Raw genomic sequence first — 21,827 nt, forward strand, 5'->3', positions numbered from 1 at the left:
AGTTTAACCATGATTTTTGGATATAGTTTCATGTTCATAAGAAAAATCATTTTCCCAGAATAACAACTTTCAAATCAAAGTTTATCATAGTTTTTAATTAACTAACCCAAAATAACCCGCGGTGTTACTACGACGGCGTATATCCGGTTTTACGGTGTTTTTCGTGTTTTCAGGTTTTAAATCATTAAGTTAGCATATCATATAGATATAGAACATGTGTTTAGTTGATTTTAAAAGTCAATTTAGAAGGATTAACTTTTGTTTGTGAACAAGTTTAGAATTAACTAAACTATGTTCTAGTGATTTCAAGTTTAAACCTTCGAATAAGGTAGTTTTATATATATGAATTGAATGATGTTATGAACATAATTATTACCTTAAGTTCCTTGGATAAACCTACTGGAAAAGAGAAAAATGGATCTAGCTTCAACGGATCCTTGGATGGCTTGAAAGTTCTTGAAGCAGAATCATGACACAAAAACAGGTTCAAGTAAGATTTCCACTCGAAATAAGATTGTTATAGTTATAGAAATTGAATCAAATTTTGAATATGAGTATTACCTTGTATTAAAAAGATATCTTACTGTAAATAAGAAAGATTTCTTGAGATTGGATAATCACTTTACAAGATTGGAAGTAAGCTAGCAAACTTGGAAGTATTCTTGATTTTATGAAACTAGAACCTATAGAATTTATGAAGAACACTTAGAACTTGAAGATAGAACTTGAGAGAGATCAATTAGATGAAGAAAATTGAAGAATGAAAGTGTTTGTAGGTGTTTTTGGTCGTTGGTATATGGATTAGATATAAACGATGTGTAATTTTGTTTACATGTAAATAAGTCATGAATAATTACTAATATTTTTGTAATTTTATGAGATATTTCATGCTAGTTGCCAAATGATGGTTCCCACATGTGTTAGGTGACTTACATGGGCTGCTAAGAGCTGATCATTGGAGTGTATATACCAATAGTACATACATCTAAAAGCTGTGTATTATACGGGTACGAATACGGGTGCATACGAGTAGAATTGTTGATGAAACTGAACGAGGATGTAATTGTAAGCATTTTTGTTAAGTAGAAGTATTTTGATAAATGTCTTAAAGTCTTTCAAAAGTGTATGAATACATATTAAAATACTACATGTATATACATTTTAACTGAGTCGTTAAGTCATCGTTAGTTGTTACATGTAAATGTTGATTTGAAACCTTTAGGTTAACGATCTTGTTAAATGTTGTTAACCCAATGTTTATTATATCTAATGAGATGTTAAATTATTATATTATCATGATATTATGATATATTAATATATCTTAATATGATATATATATACATTTAAATGTCGTTAGAACGATAATCGTTACATATATGTGGCAAATTCCCTTTATTATGAAATCTCCCTACACTGTACCAAGTGTAGTAAAAACGAAGTACTATGCAACCGTTTACGATACTAGAGCGACTAGCCCGTTTGGGGTTGTCAAACCCGATAGATCTATCAATAGGATTTGCGCTTACATGTTCTTACAACATGTAAATATTAGTTACCAAGCTATTAGGGAAGATATGCAAAGTGGTACAACTCAACGTAGAATATATTTTAAGTACTTGTGTCCATGGCGTAAAACATAAACTGCATGTATTCTCTTCCCAAAATATTTTTAGAGTTTAAAAATGCGACTATATACTCACAGTAGTAAAAGTATATTAATAATAAGTTTTCAACTTATTAAAAATATGACCGTCGTCCTTGAATTCACGAACCTATAATAATAATAACGATTCAGATAATAATACGACATATGAATAAAATAAAGCAAGTTCATAGAATACTTATATAATAATTTTTAACATTTTATGTTAGTAGTCCATTGTTAGTAGTCCAAAATAGTTCGAAAAGTCCAACAGTCCAATAATCGGAATATATATATATATATATATATATTTATATATATATATAATCTTAGAATTACCCCACAACGTATTGTATACGTATTGTATTTGCATCAACCTAGAGACGTATTGTATACATATTGTCTTAGAATTAACTAAGATGTATTGTGTACGTATTGTCTTAGGATTTATCAAAACGTATTGTATATTTATTATGTTAGGACGTACCAAGAATATTATTATACATATATACAATCACATAATTAACCTAGATTATAGTATTTTGTTATACTACTAATAACATGTCCAAATTTATATAGGATATAGGAAAAGTTAACAAGGATATGGTTAATATAGTTTTTATAATATAAATTTTGTCCATACAACATTAATTTTAGCAGATTTTGTTTTGCTCGCCAAATATTCATTACAACTCTGTTTAAAGTGAATCAAATTGCTATGGGTTCATTGAGAAATAAATTTTACAAAACCAATTCAAAAAGTTCATCCCAAGTAGTAATTTTTAGAGCTTTACCCTCTTTTTGTGTCGGTAGACAGATTTGGAAAAATCCCGGCATCCACCCAATATATGATTTTGATAAAATACTTCCACTTTGTCTAAAATCATGAAAAAAATACTGGAAGTCTTATTTACAAATATTAACATATTTCCAAAGTCTTAGCCTCGAATGCAAAGTCTACGATAGGTTTTTAATTCCCAACACAAAGCAGCCTGCTTTTTACCGAATGGAGATTAAAGGATATATGTTAAGTTTCAAGGTGTTCTTCATAAGTACAAGTTATAAGTTCTTATATTAACTTAAAATAACATCATAATACATATAAATAAGTGTTATTAGAGTTAAGTTAGAAAGATTAGATTAGTTTTTCAAACAAGCTTGGTGTTCACCAAAACAAGTTCTAGGTTTTACAAGTTTTATAAGTATAATAAGATAGCAACTATACAAGGAATTGAACAAGGATTTTGAGAAGTATTTTTCCTTGATTATGAAGAGGAAAGTTACTGAGATTAAAGTATGATATGAGATCATTCAAGTGTATGTTTTTAGTTTAAGAAAATGTGGAGTAAAAATGAGTTAAAATGGTCCTTATTTATAAGCTTATAATTTTGGCTTTTAGTGAAAATATCTAAGATAAGTTAAATTGTATTAAGTCATGCATGACATATTAAATTGATTAGTTCATTGATGACATATTACACAAATAATTACAGATTTCTATTGGTATATACCAATAGTAAATACTTCTAGAAGCTGTGTATAATACGGGTAAAAATACCGTATGAATGCGAGTAGAATTCTTTGAGGAATTTGAACAGAAATACGAGTATAGCTATCCTTTATATGTATTGGTATATTATAAAGTGTATTCAATACTTGTAAGGATGTATTTACACTCGTAATACATTATATGTAAATACATTTTAACATAAGTTAATTACGTCGTTTAAATAGTAATATATATTGTTTGAAAACTCTTTAAATTAGTAGTATAAAAATATATATATATAATACTTTGTTAATATACTTAATGAGATATTTAATTATCATATTTTCAAGTTAAATATATATAAATCCACATATATACACAATAATTAAACAATTAAACAATTAATTCAAGTTATGACGTTCGTGAATCGTCGGAATAAAAGGGTAACCAAAAGCTTGTGTAAAACTCTTTTCGGAGGTTCAAGATTTATTAAAATTCATTGCTTATCAAGTCGGAATTATATAAAGATTAAGTTTAAATTTGGTCCGAAATTTTCGGGTCGTCACATAATTCCATAAGGAACGCTACCCCTCATCACACTACGCATTAACACAAAATGCATTAAACAAAATCATAAGTACATTTCAAAAGAAATATCGAAAAGTACCTGAATATCGTCGTCAGGTTCTCATGCATCACCAACTAATTCCGGACATGCCGACTTTCGGTGTCCCTCCTTTCGACAATTAAAACATGTAACCTTGTTAGACTTCGCATTTGTACATTCGCGCGACAAATGACCCCGTTGTCCGCAATTATAACACGTGGGTATAAAACCACCGGTACCACTCTTCTTCACGCTTCCGAAACCCTCGGAAATACTTTTACTCTTTTTGTTCGATTGCATCGTAGTTTCGGACTTTCGCTTACTAACATCGGAACCACTCTTTTTCAGAACAAGCGTCTCAAAACCCTTCGCCATGTCAAACAACTCGTCAAAAGTTTTCACTGAGTTCCTACTAATCTTTTCTTGGTAATGATCGTTCAAGGTTCGGTAAAAGTCTTCCTTCAACATGTGGTCATTCCCGACATACTCCGGGCAAAATTGGGTCTTCGATAAGAAAACGGATTTGAGAGTGTTTAAATCCATTGACCCTTGCCTCAAAGAACACAACTCGTCCTTAAGCTTAGAAAGATCGGCCGAAGTTCGATACTCCTTGAAAAATTCCGCTTTGAACTCGTCCCATGTGAACTCCATACATTGTTCCTCACTATAGAGTTGGATTTTCGCATCCCACCACAACTTGGTGTCACCCCTTAACATACTACTACCATACCTCATCTTCTTATCGAGAGGGCACTCACTAGTACGAAAGGCCCCCTCCATATCGGAGATCCATCGAGCACTCTTGAGTGGGTCTTGTTCGCCATCAAAAGTGGGAGGTTGAGCATCCTTGAAGTTTTTGTAGTAGAAGTCTCGCCTTCCCATATTATCTTCGTGAAGGACAATCTTAACTTGTTCCTTAACTAGACCGACTACTTCCTCGTTAATCGAATCTAGGAACATCTTCCTAACGTCCTCTAGAAAGGCCGCATGTTGCCTTTGTATAATGGCCTCAACCTTGGCCGTGAACTCGGAGTCTTCGCCTTGATCATCCTTATCATGTCCGTTCCTCGTCTTCATTCTAAGAAATGAACTCGGTTAGAAATGCAACACAAGTGAATTACATACACCGCCAAGATCTATATTCACAATCATATAAATATGCCACCGTTCGTACATCCCATCTAGTTCAATACTTGTTGTACATCACTTGCATAACTTGGCTTGCAACTGCAATAATGGTCGCGAAGCATTATTACGCTCACACGCCATGCCGAGCTCATGAATACAACAACCATCTCGCTAGATATTCAACACAAACAACGTGATTAATAACAACATAATCAATACATAGCTAGTTCACCTACAATCTAAGGCACTAGCTAAAACCTGAGCTGACCCGTAATCCTACAAGTCCCGCAACAAATAAGCACGCACAAAAAGTCTAAGTCTAGGCATCTATCTCAAGTCACCTAAATCACTTAGACCATGCTCTGATATCACTTGTAACGACCCGACTTCGTTATTCCAAAAACACGCTTAAAAAAAAAATTCTGAACCAATACATCTGGACGGCGTCCAGTTATCTGGACGGCGTCCAGCAAAGAAGACCAGGACGGCATCCAGAAGATCTGGACGGCGTCTAAATGAACTGCAAAGTTCTGACCCCGTGGTCCAACTTGAATGACCGGAAAACCCGCTTCCCGACAATTTTAAACGACAACATTTTTACAACATATCAAGATAAGTAAAACTAAGAGATTTCCAACATCAAAACAAGTTTTACGACATCGGGCCCACATCGGCCGTTTTACGTAATAACAAAAATACGAATTTCGACCCAAATGAGTTTAAGTTCCAAACAACTACGAGCATGATGTTTGGGGATAAACTACCCAATCCTAGGCTAAATCCAACGGTAATCTAAGCAAGCATCAAAAGGGAAATCATCTAATCTCGAGCATACCCTTACCACGTTCGCCTTCGAACCTAAAAATGTAAACAACGAGAGGGTAAGCTAATGCTTAGTGAATGCAATACTTATACGCATACATACATAATTCAATCACTTATATACTTCTACACAAACAACACAATATCATTAGCAAACTGCAATACACGTATAATCATACATACAACACGTCAACACCATTAGCATAGAAATCTCAACAATAATACGTGCCAACAACAAAATACGCACAATGCTAGTGAAACTTACACACCCCAACATACACAATGTCGATATTCGACTCGATGGTGGCTGACGAAGAGCGGTAGGTCAAATACGTTAACCACTCACCACACATCGCAACGCGTACGTGGCCGACGAAGAGCGGTAGGTCAAATACGTTAACCACTCACCACTACGCACCATGAGGCCGACGAAAAGTGCAACCAAAACGTTAACACTTACCTCAATCACAAGGATGACCGATGAAAAGCGTAACCGCTTACCATCCTACGATAAGTGGCCAACGAAGAGCGGATCCCTAAACGGATAACACTCACCACTTACCCCAACACACATATGTGGCCGACGAAGAGCAATAGGTCAAACGTTAATCACTCGCTACATAACCAAACATACACATGTGACCGACGAAGAGTGATAGGTCAAGCATTAATCACTCGTCACATAACTAAACGCACACATGTAGCCGACAAAGAGTGATAGGTCAACCCTTAATCACTCGCTACATAACCAAACACGCACATGTGACCAACGAAGAGCGATGGGTCAAACATTAATCATTCGTTACTTGCCTCACCTCCAATCGTTGTCGACAAAGAGTTATTCCTTTCGGATATCACTCACCACGTATCGCAACCAAATATGGCCAACGAAGAGTTATCCATACGGAAATCACTCACTACATTTTTCAACCCAATTGTGGTCCCCGAAAAGTGAATCCTAACGGATGTCACTTACCACGCCGCACACAAGCAACCAAATTATATACATAAACGTATAAATATTCCACTCACCTCGATTACTTGAAAAGCAATCCCGCTTGAGCTCCTAAACGTCCAAATGAAAATCACCTAAGTAATTTACAAACAAATAAGCTAAATACTCTAGCTTATGCCCAAAACACCAATAAGTGCAATTTTGACCCATTTGCACTTACTTCCACTTTGACTAAGCCATATCTCACCCGAATACCCCTATAATCAGAATCGACTAGTGATTAGGTTCCAATAACTTATTTCACTCAAGGTTTCATCATCAAAACACATTACTTGCAACATTTGACACAAAACTCATTTTGACCCAATCTCAAAGTCAAAACACCCATTTTGCAAGCTTACACCACTAGTCACTTATAATCTAAGTTAACTAGTGATTTCACACCCAAACATGATTATCAACTAATCAATCTCATCATCCAACACAAAACCCACCAACAATGGTCATCAACACCATTTACTCGCTTAAACACCCATTTATCAACTAGTGGGTCTTATTCAAGAACACACAATCAAAACCCTAACTTGGAACTCAAATCTAACAAATGAAATTCGGAGTTAGAACTTACCAATACTACCACAACGTAGCCGAGAATGAAAGGAACAACTTTGAAACCCGAGCTTTCGATCGATTCAAGCTCCTTCTTCCCCAAATCTCTAAATCTCTCTCTAGAATCACACACACACTCTCTCTCTCTCTCTCTCTCTCTAAGAATGAAGTGGGAGTGTTTGTGGATGTGAAAAGTGATCCAAAACTGAATCCCAACTGATAATATGGCTACAAATCCGGCTTCAAGTGAAAAGACACAAATACCCCTCTTAATATAACAAAACTGCACAGCTGGCCCGCCAGTTCATCTGGACGGCGTCCAATAATCTGGACGGCATCCAGTCTTTCTTTACTGGACGGCGTCCCACCATCTGGACGGTGTCCCATTCAACTGCACAAGACTGAAATTGAAACAGGGTCTTACATGTTAGATTATAACTGGGGCTTAATCTTAATGCATCCAATACTAGGTGTAAAAGGGCTAGACGAACATTTGTTCTTTTATTGATTAATACTTTCTTATTTTTATTCGTTTGCTTTAAAGCTTAAATCTTAAAATACCAAAAATATTGTTCTTTTCTGTTTTCAAATCAAATCTTGATTTGGCTAATCGTTAAATAGCCACAAAAACCATTATCTCGTACTTTCAATTTTCATAGATTAACTTAGGTTATTTCATTAGTCGTAATTTTAATTCTCACTTTAAACTGTCCTTGAAACGATTTCGGAATTACCAACTTAATACTATTGCACGATCAGGTACACTGCCTGTTAGTGTGTACAAATCTTTTAAACCGGCATTTTTCAGAGATAATTTATATACTAGATTTTACACATCAAATACCGTGAGCAAATCACACAAAAGAGTACCATTCCACTTAAAATGCGGACGTATGGACTCTCATGCTTGCTTCGCTAAGAATTCCACCAAACTACCATCATGAGCCTTCCATAATAACTTGGCACACTCTTCCCGGCACCGGAATATGCAACAACATTGGGTATTTAATGGACCATTGATTAGGCCGATTCCAGCCTAAATTATCAAGCAAATCTGACACCTTTTTATCCTCCCGTAGGTTAGCGCTGTGTATGTCTCTTGAAGTAATAACATCCGCAAGCGGACCAAAGTCCGTCCAAGTATCGAACCAAGCAGATGTTTCATCACCGTTCCCACCCACATGAATAAACAAGTGTCAAATACCTTCCCTGATGCTTTATATTTTACCCCAATACTAACTCGATGATGTTACGGTATCCACCACCCAAAAATTACGATGACTTAAATGACAAGTATGGATACATTTTACTCATAAGAATTGTTTATAGGTTATGATACTCCATACATGATACATCATGAGAGCAATATTCCAAGTCTTAAGTCTTTTAATCCCAAGCCCGCCTTCATCTTTCGGTAAGCATACCTTCGACCATTTTACTTTGGCTTTACCCTTCTTCATTTTTCCTTGACACCATAAAAACCCTTGCATAATCTTTTCCATCTCTTTTATGACACTATCACGGAGAATAAACACCAATGACCAATAAACTTGCATGGCAGAAAGAGCTAAAATAATAAGTTGAACACGCCCCGCAAAAGACAAATACGTGTTCTTCCAATCTTCGAGTTTCAAACGCATTCTTTTGATCAACCCTTTGCAATCTTAATGATATAGAAGTTAAAAAAATAAAGGAACTCCCAAATACTTAACAGGTAATGTCCTTCCTTCGAATGACATAATCGACAAAAATAACACTCTTTAAAGTGGTATGAATATGAGCAAAATATGTCGTGCTCTTTTAAAAACTCGAAAAAAATCTGGAACACTCTTTAAATTCATTAAGAGCTTCAAATATAACATGTACAGATTCAATGTTAGCTCGAGCAAAAATGAAAAGATCTTTCGCGAAACAAACATTAACAATCTCTTGTCGTTCACATTTCGGATCATACATAAAACCTCCAGGTCCTCTAATGTTGCAATTTATCATCAACGTTAGAACCTCCATGACCATAGTAAATAAAATACGTGGACATAGGATCTCCTTGGTGTAGTCCTCGTTTACCCTTAAAATGACCATGTAAGTTTCCATTTATGCTAATTGAAAAAGAAGTCGGCGTCACACATTTCATAATCCATTTGAACATTGTAGGATGGAATCCAAAACCATGAAGAATATCCTTCAAGAACACATAACCAACTGTGTCATACACTTTTTAAATGTAAACTTTAAACGCACATCTAGGAATTCCTCGGTCCAAATGATAATTCTTCATAATTTCCCGAGTAATCAATATATTATCTGTAATTTTTCTACTCGGAACAAATGATAATTCTTCATAATTTCCTGAGTAATCAATATATTATCTATAATTTTTCTACTAGGAACAAACGCCGATTGGCTATTACTAATAATAACATCTAAGGCCCCCTTTAACCAGCTCATGATTATTTTACTAATGCATTAATATATAACATTACAACATGAAATTGGACGATAATCATTCACCTTTGACGGAGATTCTACTTTCGGCAAAAGAGTCAGAATTGTGTGATTAATTTCTTTGAGCAACTGACCATTATTGAAAAAATCTCTTACCTCCATACAAACCTCATTACCAACGATGCTCCATGCTTTTTTGGATAAAGTATACGTATATCCATCCGGACCCGACGCCTTATCTAACTGCAACCGAATTGCATCGAGCTTACCTCTTAACCTAATGACATTAGCGTGCATGTTACTTTTTTATTTTTTGAACGAAATGAGATCCATCGAATGCTCTCATTTCCACCCACACACGCTAGGTAGGAAACTTCAATGATGGAACCTAGGTTGCTTGGCAGCTAATCATGGGTCCTGAGTTGCTTGGCAACTAATCACTAGAATCTGAAGAAAACCTCTCCCTCTTCGGAATCGAACCCGGGTTGCTTGGCAACTAATCGCGGGCCCGCCCTACAAAGGCTCGATACCACTCAGCTAGAATTTAATTTACGAATCAGTTTTTTAAGCAGCCTCAGTTTCTCAACTACCTTACACGTATTATGACCACCCACTGTATTACGCCACCCTTCATCCACACACTTAAGAATATCGGGGTTGTCCACTACATATTTATTAAACCGGAACATTTTAGGTCTAAACTTCTCTATAGATAGAGTCTGTATCACAGCTGGACTATGATCCGAGATTCTATAAGGCTGGAAAATAGCGTATGTAGTAGCGTATTTCGTTAAGAACGCCTGATAATGCTAAAAACGAACATATATTTCATAGCATTATCCCTCAAGAAAGACAAGCTTTTAGTTGCAATTGTTCTATTTACAAGTAATATTCGTTTAAATAATAAAAGGTGAAGACAAAAGACAGATTTGACGAATTGAAGACGCAAACGACGAAAAAGCTCAAAAGTACAAAGTACAATCAAAGTGGTTCAAATTATTGATGAGAAACGTCTCAAAATTACAAGAGTACAAGACGCAAAACGCAAAATACAAGATATTAAATTGTACGCAAGGACGTTCGAAAATCCGGAACCGGGACCAGAGTCAACTCTCAACGCTCGATGCAACGGACTACAAATTACAAGTCAACTATGCACATAAATATAATATAATATTTAAATAATTCTTAAAATTATTTATATATTATATATATATATATTTATAAACCGTCGGCAGAATGCAAACAAAGACATGTGACCTGGAAAAGCAGGCCATGCGATCGCATGTCCTGGATGAGAGAAATCCATGCGATCGCATGGCAGTAGGTACCAGGCCACATGCCTATAAATTTCACAGTTTTGAGCAACATTACACCATCTTTTTCTTTCCTTTCTCTCATACGTAAAAATATATATATATATTATAATTTTAATTTTAATTTTAAATTCTAATAATAAGGGTATGTTAGCGAATGTTGTAAGAGTGTAAGTCGAAATTCTATCCGTGTAACGCTACGCTATTTTTAATCATTGTAAGTTATGTTCAACCTTTTTAAATTAATGTCTCGTAGCTAAGTTATTATTATGCTTATTTAATGCCGAAGTAATCGTGATGTTGGGCTAAATACTTAAATTGGGTAATTGGGCTTTGTACCATAATTGGGGTTTAGATAAAAGAACGACACTTGTAGAAATTAGACTATGGGCTATTAATGGGTTTTATATTAACTAAACGATACCTCGTTAATTTAATATATAGACTTATAATTTGACGTATTTATATATAACCATATACGCTTGACTGGGCACGGTGGGCGGGATATCTATAAATACCAATAATTGTTCATTTTACCGGACACGGAACTGGATTAATAGTTAATAGACTTGTTGAAACAGGGGTGGATTACATTCAAGGGTAATTGGTGTAATTGTTAACAAAATTTCATGCGACCGCATGAAGTGATCTGACACGTCCCATGTGACCTGGTACTGCATTAATTACGGGGTAATTATTATTATTATTATTTAATTAAAACCCTAATTAGGGTTAATGTTTTTAATTATTTATTTTTAGTTTTTAATTAATTTGTATTATTTAGTTTAATTAGTTTTATAAATATATAAAATTAATAGTTTTATAAAATAAATAATATAAAAATAATATTTTTAAAAAAATTGTACTTTTTACAACTTTAAGTATATTTTTATATTTTGTATCTTTTTATTTGTTTTAGCGTAATTTTTGTATTTTTCGCTCATAATTAGTTTTAAGTCATAGTTTTTGCCATAGTTATTTTTATTTCTAGATTTTTAGACTTTGCCGTAAAATCCCTTAAGTGCTTTTTCTTTAGAATAAGATTTAGGTGCTTTAGATTTTTGCGACGCCGTTTTTATATTTTAGTACCTTTTTAAGTAATTGCTGTTTTGGATATAGAATTTCTTTTAAGCTTTAATATTTTTAGACGCAACTTTTAATTCTTAGTTTTTAGACTTTTAAGTTTCGACGCGCTACATTCTTTTTATTATTTTTCTACCTTTTATTTTTCGACGTTTTCCGACGCGCTCTTTTTCTTTCTTATTTTTCGTCGCTCTAGTTTTTAGTACATAGAATTTTCTATTTCTTATCTAAAATTTCTTTGAAATTCAACGAAAAATTATTTTAAGTGGTTCAATTGATAGACATTCAAATTTTCTGTTTCGTAGTAATAGTTGGATTTGTTAGTGGCTGAGTTGTGAGCTTCCGATTTAAAGGGTTCTGGCTCCCTGCTGCATCTATTGGCTATTCGAAACGTGGGCAAAAGCAGAAAAGTCTATTAATTTGATAACTTATATAATTTTTATTTTTATAACTAATAGGATATTCAGTGAATGCACCGAGCAAAACGTTCACCACCTTTTATACGTTCACCACCTGTAACTTGATCAAGACATCTAGCCAATATTGTTGCCGTTGATTTTTCTTTAGAATCGTCATCCAGTCAACCAAGTACTCCAATTCAAATTTCCGATAGTCTATTTTTTGAACCCGACCTCATAATTGAGAATCCGGAGGATATTCAGGGACAATTCAGAGATCCTGAACCACTAATCTTTCCTCCGGAACCACCAATCATTCAAACGAAGATTGTCGAGGAACAACCCATTAAATCAGAATACTCTAGTGATTCAGATTCAACAAATTCAATCATGAAAAATCTGGAACCTCTAAGTATGGAAGACCGAATGAGAGCTAAACGCACTGGCCAAGGTCACGTAATTACTCAACCTGACATTAATGCGCCAGATTATGAAATCAAAGGACAAATTCTACACATGGTAACTAATCAATGCCAATTTAGTGGTGCGCCGAAGGAAGATCCAAATTAACATCTTCGTACTTTTAATAGGATCTGTACACTATTTAAAATAAGAGAAGTGGAGGATGAACAGATATATCTCATGTTATTTCCCTGGACTTTAAAGGGAGAAGCCAAAGATTGGTTAGAATCGTTACCTGAAGGGGCGATTGATACATGGGACGTTTTAGTTGAAAATTTTCTTAAATAATTCTTTCTGGCATCTAAAGCCGTAAGACTTCAAGGAGAAATTGTTACGTTCACACAAAAGCCAAATGAAACTTTATATGAAGCGTGGACAAGATTTGGAAAGTTATTGAGAGGATGTCCGCAACATGGTTTAGACACTTGTCAAATAGTACAAATATTCTACCAAGGATGCGACATCACTACAAGAAAAGATATAGATATAGCAGCTGGTGGTTCCATTATGAAGAAAACCGCAACTGATGCTTACAAAATTATTGATAACACTGCTTCCCACTCACATGAGTGGCACCAAGAAAAAGATATCGTTAGATCATCTAAAGCAGCTAGAGCCGATTCTAGCCATGACTTTGATTCCATTTCCGCAAAGATAGATGTTTTCGAGAGACGAATGGAAAAGATGACTAAAGATATTCACTCGATACGAATTAGTTGTGAGCAGTGTGGAGGACCACATTTAACAAAAGATTGTCTCAGTATTGAACTAACAATGGAACAAAGAGAGAATGTTTCATACATAAACCAAAGGCCTGGAAATAATTATCAGAATAATTATCAACCGCCAAGACCGATCTACAATTAAAATCAGAACTATAACCGAAATGTTCCATACAACAACCAACAAGGTCCTAGCAACCAACAAGTACCCAATAATACTTATAATCAGCAAAGACCTAATTTTCAAAACAAACCACCACAAACCGATGATAAAAAGCCAAATTTAGAAGATATGATGTCGAAGCTAGTTGAATCTCAAACTCAATTTTTCACATCTCAGAAACAAACCAATGAACAAAATGCTCAAGCATTTAGAAATCAACAAGCTTCTATTCAAAATCTGGAACAAGAAGTAAGCAACTTAGCAAGGTTGATAGGTGGAAAAAAACCGGGAAGTCTACCTAGTGATACAAATGCTAACCCCCGGAATGAAACAGCTAAAGCCATTACCACAAGAAGTGGTAGTACACTTAAACCACCTGAAATGCCTATAATTTCTGATGAAGCTATTCCTACTCCACAAGAACCACAATCTGAGCAAGATAAGGAAACAGAACCGGTAGTTGAAAAGGTTAATGAAGATAACATAGTTAAAGCTAAACCTTATGTTAAACCATACCAACCACCACTTCCTTACCCAAGTAAAATGAGAAAAGAGAGACTTGAAGCCGAGCAATCCAAATTCTTGGATATGTTTAAACAAATAAATGTCAATCTTCCTTTCATTGATGTGATTTCAGGAATGCCTAGATATGCTAAATTTCTGAAAGATCTAATCACAAATAGAAAGAAAATGGAAGAACTCTCGGCTGTTACAATGAATGCTAATTGTTCTGCAGTACTGTTGAATAAGATACCAGAAAAATTATCAGATCCAGGAAGTTTCACAATTCCATGTTTTCTGGGTAGTCTTAGTTCAATAGAAGCATTGGCAGATTTAGGTGCTAGTATAAATCTAATGCCGTATTCACTATACGCTAAACTAGACATTGGAGAATTGAAACCAACACGAATAAGCATACAACTAGCCAATCGATCAGTAAAATATCCTAGAGGGATAATGGAAAACATGCTAGTTAAAGTTGGTACTTTAGTATTTCCAGTAGATTTTGTTATTCTGGACATGGAAGAAGATTCTCGAGTTCCTCTCATATTAGGAAGACCATTCTTAAACACGGCTAAAGCAATAATAGACGTGTTCGGTAAGAAACTGACCCTAAGTATAGAGGATGAGAGTGTTACCTTTTCTGTTGATAGAGCCATGCAACAACCACAATCTGCAGATGATACATGTTATTATATTCAAACTATAGATTCACATGCAGAATTGTTAGAAGAATTTCCAGAATTACAAGGGACAGGAGAATGTTCTTTAGGAGAAGGAACTGAACCAATTGATGAAACTGAAATGTTAGCTACACTTATGGCTAATGGATATGAACCAACAATAGAAGAAATTCAAATGCTAAAAGAGGAAGACAGATATCGATATAAATCATCGATAGAAGAACCACCGACATTAGAGTTAAAGCCACTTCCAAACTATTTGGAATATGCTTATCTACATGGTGAATCTGAATTACCTGTAATAATATCATCTTCTCTTACTGAAAATGAAAAATCTCAACTCATTTCTATCTTAAAAGCTCATAAACCAGCTATTGCATGGAAAATTCATGATATTAAAGGAATAAGTCCTTCGTATTGCACACATAAAATCCTTATGGAAGAAGGTCATAAAACGTATGTGCAACGCCAACGAAGACTAAATCCTAATATGCAAGATGTTGTTAAGAAAGAAATTATTAAACTGCTAGATGCAGGTTTAATTTATCCAATCTCTGATAGTCCATGGGTAAGCCCAGTTCAATGCGTACCTAAGAAGGGTGGCATGACTGTCATCACAAATGAGAAAAATGAGCTTATTCCTACTAGGACTGTAACAGGATGGCGTGTTTGTATTGATTATAGAAAATTAAATGACGCCACCAGAAAAGATCACTTTCCCTTACCTTTCATTGATCAAATGTTGGAAAGATTAGCCGGAAATAGTTACTATTGTTTTCTTGATGGTTTTTCCGGATATTTTCAAATTCCAATAGCACCCGAGGACCAAGAGAAAACTACATTCACGTGCCCTTATGGTACTTTTGCTTACAAACGCATGCTATTTGGACTTTGCAACGCCCCTGCAACCTTTCAAAGGTGCATGATGGCAATTTTTCACGACATGATAGAAGAATGCATGGAAGTTTTCATGGATGACTTTTCAGTCTTCGGTGATACATTTGAATCATGTCTAGTTAATCTTGAACGAATGCTTATTAGATGCGAGCAATCAAATCTAGTACTTAATTGGGAGAAATGTCATTTCATGGTTAAAGAAGGCATCGTTCTTGGTCATAAAATTTCAAAGGAAGGAATTGAAGTGGATAGAGCTAAAGTAGATGTAATTGCTAAACTTCCACATCCTACTAATGTTAGAGGAGTTAGGAGTTTTCTAGGGCATGCCGGTTTTTACCGACGTTTCATAAAAGATTTTTCTAAATTTGCCACTCCTATGAATAAACTCCTAGAAAAGGATGCTCCATTCATCTTTTCAGATGAATGCATCAAATCTTTTAATATTCTTAAAGAAAAACTCACTAATGCGCCGATCATGATAACTCCAAATTGGAATCTACCATTTGAACTAAGGTGCGATGCAAGTAATTTTGCAATGGGAGCCGTTTTAGGACAAAGGATTAAAAAACGATTTCAACCTATTTATTATGCTAGTAAGACGTTACAAGGAGCACAAACGAATTATACAACTACTGAAAAAGAACTCCTTGCTATTGTCTTTGCTTTTGACAAATTTCGTTCATATCTCGTTCTAGCTAAAACGGTGGTCTATACTGACCATTCTGCTCTTAGATACCTATTTTCGAAACAAGATGCCAAACCAAGATTAATCCGTTGGATCTTACTCTTACAAGAGTTCGATATTGAAATCCAAGATAAAAAGGGAGCAGAAAATCTCGCCGCTGATCATCTTTCTCGTCTTGAAAATCCCGAATTAGAAGTTCTAAATGAATCGGCCATACAAGACAACTTTCCTGATGAATATCTATTGAAGATAGATTATAGTGAAATTTTATGGTTTGCAGACTATGCAAACTACTTAGTATGTAGATTCCTTGAAAAAGGATTGTCGTACCAAAAACGAAAGAAATTCTTTAGTGATATAAAACACTATTTCTGGGAAGATCCACATTTGTTTAAAAGTTGTCCCGATGGAATAATACGCCGATGTGTATTCGGAGAAGAAGCTAGTCAAATATTAAACCATTGTCACACAGGACCAACAGGAGGGCATTATGGGTCTCAGCTCACAGCAAGAAAAGTTTACGATGCTGGATTCTATTGGCCTACAATTTTCAAAGACGCACACCTTCTTTGCAAATCCTGTGATGCTTGTCAAAGGGCCGGAAAAATAAGTCAACGTGATGAAATGCCACAAAATGTCATTCAAGTATGTGAAGTATTTGACGTTTGGGGTATTGACTTTATGGGTCCAGTTCCAAAATCTCATAATAATCTCTACATTCTCGTTGCCATTGATTATGTATCTAAATGGGCGGAAGCACAAGCTCTCCCAACTAACGATGCACGAGTTGTAGTCAATTTTTTAAAACGTCTTTTTGCAAGGTTTGGAACACCGAAAGCTTTAATAAGTGATCGGGGTACTCATTTTTGTAACAATCAATTTGAGAAAGTTCTCAAAAGATATGGAGTAACTCATAAAATATCCACTGCTTATCATCCACAGACAAGTGGACAAGTTGAAAATACCAACCGAGCTTTAAAACGTATTCTAGAGAAAACCGTAGGATCAAATCCGAAGGAATGGTCCATAAAATTGGAGGATGCACTCTGGGCTTTTATAACAGCATACAAAACCCCAATTGGAACCACACCTTTTAAACTCGTTTACGGAAAAGCATGTCATCTTCCAGTAGAAATTGAACACAAAGCATTTTGGGCTTTGAAGACATGTAATCTTGATTTACATGAAGCTGGACGTCTTCGGTTAAGTCAATTAAACGAATTAGAAGAATTAAGACATGAAGCATATGAAAATTCGTTAATCTATAAAGAAAGAACGAAGAAATGGCATGATAAAAGAATCAGAAGTTCAAAAGAATTTAAGGAAGGAGACAGAGTTCTTCTTTTCAATTCACGATTCAAGCTATTTCCTGGAAAATTGAAATCAAGATGGTCTGGACCATTTATAGTCAAAAGAGTTTTCCCATACGGAACAATAGAGTTAATAAATTCAAATGGGATTGAATTTAAAGTTAATGGTCACAGAGTTAAACATTACATACATGGTCCGATGGAAGTTGACAACGAAGTTAATCATAATTTCGACACCACAGCTAACTAAGTGTGGGGAGGTTCGAATCTTTTTAGGGTAATATGTATTTCTGTTAGAGTTAGATATTCTGTTTCCGTGTAGTTCTCGAGAATGGAATCCGAATGGTCTTTCCCTAGCAGACCCTAAAGAACTAGTCTTCTCCCCCCATTCTGAATTTTTTTTTTTTTTAGGTTTTACGAGATGAAGAATTCCTGTGAACTAAACCATGGTCTAATGCTACACGCTTTGATCACTAAACGTAATAATGACACACTCCCGAGTGACCTGGTATCAGTAATAAGAGCCAAATTGGACGGAGTAAGAAAAGAACTCAGAAACGATCATAATAAGTTACATTTTGGTAAAGGAAAATCAAAATTCGCATCGAAAAGAAGAGCACGACACCTTGAAAGATGTTACAAATGCGGAAAATAGTCACACGAAGGAAAATGCTCGACGAATCAGACATATTCCAATACCGAGTTCGTTACTTTATGCAGAGAAGGACCGTTCATATATTTCGAAGAAAAATCGTTGAATGCTCGAGGTTATGCCTATGTAGCTATGGAAAACCAATTAGTCCGACTATCTTATGAGTGGGCTAAAGCAGGTCACTGAGAATTCTATCTCACAGGTAAGTATGTACAGTTTTTTTATTGCTTTTAATCTTTTGATAATAAACGCTAAATCGTTCGCTATAAAGTATTAAATTGGTATTCAATAAAATTAGGTATGCGTAACCGAAATTATTGATATCATACAAAAATTTATTACATCACTGCAAAATTTACCGTTTATTCTTAAGGTATAAATATCTTTAATCAATCAACCCAAAATATTTTAGAAATTCGTCAGGAGTAAAACTAGGTTATGAAACCAAAATTACTTTACCGAAAAGAGGGGCGTATATTTTTGATAATATTTGATTGATTAAAGTGGGATGAAAGACCAAAAAGATTTTTAATTTTATTTTTACTTTGTTTTTCAAATTAATATTAAATTATTATTGTAAACTTTTTAAAATCAATATAATTAAGTTTGTAAATATTTAAAAAATTAATATTTTTAATATAAGTTTGTATGTATAAAAACAAAAATATAATATAAATTTGGTTTGAATTTTTAATTTTAATAAATATGAATTTTTAATTTTATGCATTTTAAATTTAAGTTTGGTGTGAATTTAAAAACAAAAATTTACTTTATTTCATTAAGTTAAAAATGTGATTTTTAAAAATTCGTCGTAAGTTGAAAACTAGGTCGTTGAACCGAAATTGCTTTATCCAAGGGAGGGACGAGAACTTTTATTATCATTATTTTTAATCTTATTAAATTAAAGTAAGCCAAAAACATTAAAAAAACCCAAAAATCTTTGCTTTTAAAACGGCACTTAAAACGAAAAACAAATGTGATGTAACAACAAGACGGAATGAACAAATGATGTGCACCATTTATCATTCAGCAAACAAACGCCAATATGTTTGGAAACTTTGGTAAAATTTAATCATTTTTCTACGCTAATCACCCTCAATAATTTAAATTTTTACTGATTTTTTGCAAATGAGGGCATTACAAGATCTTAAGTGTGGGAAGGGGTTAAATTCTTTCGAATTTTAAATTTTTTTTTAAATTTTTTGACTTATACACTTGGTTGCCATTAAAAATACTAGTAACGCAGTAGTTATATTAGAATCTAGTGCTTTCTGATAATAAAGAACAGCCCTAGTCTTATATATTGACTACCCAATTCTAGTAAAAATTTTCAAAAATTTTCAATTAAATGAATTCAAAATCATGTTTATACATATTTATGAACGATAAAACTAGGTGTTAACACCGAAATTATTGTTACCTCGGAAAGGACATAAATTGAGAAACAACCCAAAATGTTAGAATTCATTTAAAATGGAATAGAGGACAATAAAAAGGCAAAGAAAGGAAAATAAAAGCCAAGTGTGGGAAAAATTTACCAAGTTATTTAAAACATATATCACATATTTTTGTATAAATAATTAAAGATACTTTTGCTTTAGACTAAACTAATCAGTTTTACCAAATTTACTGTAATATATTTGAAAGAAAGATGGATCTACATGATGAATCAATTCCATCATTAAAAGGAAGTAAAGTCTTCCGAAAAAGACACGCGCTTCTTGATTTAGGTCAGGAAGTTGTCGTCCAGACCAGCTGTAAGTTGACGAAAAATCTAGAAAAGTCATCACGAAAATCAGCTGGAAATCCACGGACCTCAGCATCAAACAGGGTCACCAAGTGGTCAGAATTATCCTAACCATGAGAGGATCTGTCTCGTAAAATGGGGAGGACGCCGTGCAAATTAGCTTGATAAGACTAATGAATCAGACCCCTAGAAAGGATAATCTCCTTAAAGATTAAAAATCAGCTTTTAAGCCTGATATTACTCAATCCTTGAGATTGACTTTAAAGATTGAGAATTACAAACTCATGGAATTCAATGATATCTAAACTCGAGCTTGAACGAGAAAATATTTTGATCAAAATTACAAACCGATTTGTTTTCTGAAAATCCATTTTCAATGCGTTCATTACCATTGAACGTAAAATCCTAGGAATTCATCTGGAATTCATTAGGTCACCTGAACCAAATCGGGTGTCAACTGTAAGAACGGTGGTTGCATAGCATGGTTGAAGACAGGACCTTGTGCCAGACCGAAAAATCATAAGGGTGAGCTTTACTATTGCTCCTACCAAGGATAATAATTGCATCTGACACGTTATAGACCATAATTAAAAGCATGTCATGAGACATTGCTTTAACAGTTCCTTGTTCAACGCTTTCCTTTACAACCGGACGGTAGTTTACCGAAAGGTAATATACGGAGCAAGTATACTGGACGTGTTGCTTTCCTAATACAAGGTTAGCAAGTGGGCGACACAAAACCATAAGTTTTGAGCTAAAATTTTCAAATCTGAAACCCACCAAACCCACAAAAACAATTTGCAAACACCGGTGAAGGGTTATTCCGGAAAACTTATCTAGGGTAAAAGCTAGATTTAATTTTCAAAAAGATCAAATGTTTTCATAAAGATCCAATTTCCTAAAGGATCTAAATTTTCATAGTCATGTGGGACTGTAAACCACATCGTTACTACCATTGTTCATACCGCCATATAGAAATCACTGATGTACAAAGTGTGAAGAATAAAGAAGTGATTCTAGTATGTTTTTATTTCAAGACTATATTGCTTGAGGACAAGCAACGCTCAAGTGTGGGAATATTTGATAATGCTAAAAACGAACATATATTTCATAGCATTATCCCTCAAGAAAGACAAGCTTTTAGTTGCAATTGTTCTATTTACAAGTAATATTCGTTTAAATAATAAAAGGTGAAGACAAAAGACATATTCGACGAATTGAAGACACAAACGACCAAAAAGCTCAAAAGTACAAAGTACAATCAAAGTGGTTCAAATTATTGATGAGAAATGTCTCAAAATTACAAGAGTACAAGACGCAAAACGCAAAATACAAGATATTAAATTGTACGCAAGGACGTTCGAAAATTCAGAACTGGGACCAGAGTCAACTCTCAACGCTCGATGCAACGGACTAAAAATTACAAGTCAACTATGCACATAAATATAATATAATATTTAAATAATTCTTAAAATTATTTATATATTATATATATATTTATAAACCGTCGG

General features: G+C 34.3%; 1 non-coding gene across 1 annotated transcript; it reads right to left on the bottom strand.

Annotated features, from left to right (window-relative positions):
* Positions 1-13,268: 13,268 nt before the first annotated feature.
* Positions 13,269-13,375, bottom strand: LOC139869594 (small nucleolar RNA R71). The gene has a single exon (XR_011766197.1). It is a non-coding gene; the product is annotated as a small nucleolar RNA R71 (small nucleolar RNA).
* Positions 13,376-21,827: the final 8,452 nt, after the last annotated feature.

The sequence above is a fragment of the Rutidosis leptorrhynchoides genome, chromosome 9 (assembly GCF_046630445.1).
Source record: "Rutidosis leptorrhynchoides isolate AG116_Rl617_1_P2 chromosome 9, CSIRO_AGI_Rlap_v1, whole genome shotgun sequence".
Taxonomy (NCBI): Eukaryota; Viridiplantae; Streptophyta; class Magnoliopsida; order Asterales; family Asteraceae; genus Rutidosis; species Rutidosis leptorrhynchoides.